Source organism: Aythya ferina, assembly GCF_964211825.1.
Source record: "Aythya ferina genome assembly, chromosome: 2".
NCBI lineage: Eukaryota > Metazoa > Chordata > Aves > Anseriformes > Anatidae > Aythya > Aythya ferina.
The window spans coordinates 120,652,350-120,654,708 of record NC_140297.1 but is presented as its reverse complement, the minus strand read 5'-3'; positions in this window follow the sequence as shown (position 1 = coordinate 120,654,708).

Sequence of the window (2,359 nt, the reverse complement as noted above, 5' to 3'; positions counted from 1 at the left end):
CATCCAAAACCGTGAACAATGCAATCTAGATTTAGTATGTGAAAACTGAGGGAACTGTGTTTTTTTACTTCCAGCAACAAATTATGTGTTGGAGAAGAAATGTCCATGTACAATGTGACTACAAGTCTCAGCAGTGAGGGCTTCTGAATGTCTCAGATTGTTCTTGTGATACTTGGATATATTTTTTTCTAAATTGTAAGGACCTCTTTCACCAGATGGCATACAATGACAGAGATGAAAAAGACATTTTATACTCCAAGCCTAAGATTTCTTTCCATAACCAATTGGGAATAGTGGGAGTTTATGTATCATCCTATGTATATTTTTTAGAAATGCTTGAGGCACTTCTTTAAACTTTACCCAGTAACAATATCACGTCAATAGAACAGTAGTGTTCAACCTACCATATGTTCAATAGGTTTACTCTAATGAATTTTTATTTTTTTTTCAGAAAGTGGTTATAACCTCCCTTGGACTTTCCATCTAAGCTGGGAGTAACCGTCTTCTTTCCAGCAGCTTTAAACATAAGGCAGGTTACGATTTCTGTGCGTGGTGCCAGGCTTTTAACTCGAAGTAATTATTTTCTTTCCCAAATGACTGGGAATAATTTTGTGTAAGATGAGGAAAACTAATCAGAGGAGTGCAAGATGAAATGGTAACCATTTATTAAAATAAATCTAGTTTTCTGGAATTTCAACAGATTATTTCAACAGATGACGCAATTACCACTATTATATGAAGGGAAATACATCTGTAATGCAACTCTCCAGCTGATAGATGATAATAATTATGGGATCAAAGGATGTTACACATACATACTTACTTACATGCTCTAAAAATCCCCCTAATAAGACATATGAGATGCTGTCCTGTTATACATGTTTTTCAAAAGCCTAATTTATATATATTGTGCACATAGAACCTCAGTTTTTTGTTTGTTTGTTTTTTTGTTTGTTTTTAGCATTTAGAAATAATTTATACAAAGAAGCACTAAACAGAAATGATGTTAAGATTTGCTAATGTAAAGTCTCAAATTGCCAATCTTAGGCTCACTATTGCAACATTAGCTGCTCTCTTTTATAGACAAATGTGATGTAATTTTCCTCCCATTGGACACACGTGTTAGTGCAGATGTGTTATTTAAGGCACATGCTCAATATTTATCTTGTTATTCATGGTGTTTTTACTCTGCAGAATCCACCTCTATAAATGTTTCCCTCCTTTCTGACCTATTCTGAGCTTTGATACCCTGATGCAAAGGAGTTAATTGAGTTCCTGAATGAGAAAATACGCTGAATTAATTTTGAAGTGAGAGATTGTATTTTGGATAAGAATTTATGATGAACTAACATTCAAACATGAATTGCCAATAGTATGTTAAGGTGTCTACAGTTTAAAAACTCAAAAATGTATCATAGGATATATGTATATCAAAGTTTACTTTCATATCTTCACTAAACAAGTAAAATCGATAAAATCAATAAAAATACATAGTCTAGATCCTGTATCCCTATTGAATTTGTTTCTTTGTTCAAACCAAAGAAAAGCTAGAACTACAAAAGTGCTTCTGTTTTTAACATAGACTTTGCTATTCTAAAACTTTATTATTAAGTACTATGCTTTATGGATCTCTTTTATCTCCTTTTAGAAAAGGTCCAAAACCCAAAAGCTCAGTCTGTATCTAGACATACATAAAATTCATTCAAAAAAAAAAAATAGTGATGGAGAAAGACTCTCTATAATGATATCTGTTATGCAATATTATTTACAGGCACTGCTGTAACCCAGATGATTAATAAGATTATTTCCACACCTGGGTGGTGTTGATAGAAGAGTTAATTATTTGCTATAACTTTGATTAAACTGTTTACAAACTATGACTTTAATATCAGCTCTACAACGTACAGTGTCTAGGTAAATGGTGCTCAAACATGGTCTTGACCCATAGATGTGAAATCAATTAATGGTTTGTTCTCTCACTTTTACTTTAATGATCCAGGTAACTTCTGACCAGGATGCAAAAGGAGCTTGAATCTTGAAGTCTGACTTTAAACAGCTTCTCATACTGACCACATTTCTGATGGTCAGCAGATGCTTTTTTGCTGAGGCATTATCACATGGAGACACATAACAAGGGCAAGAAAACTAAGAAAATAAAAATCTACTCAAATTTATTTTTTCCTTATCAGCTACTCTCAGCTGCAGATGCAGCAGAATGGTTTTGTTGAATGAAAGATTCCAAAAAAGATACTGTTCTGATGACCCTACAGGCTATAGCACGTGAACTTTTTTCGACTGGTCTTTCGGCTATAATACTGCAAAGAACTTCTGAAAATCATATTAACTAAGCAGTCTATTG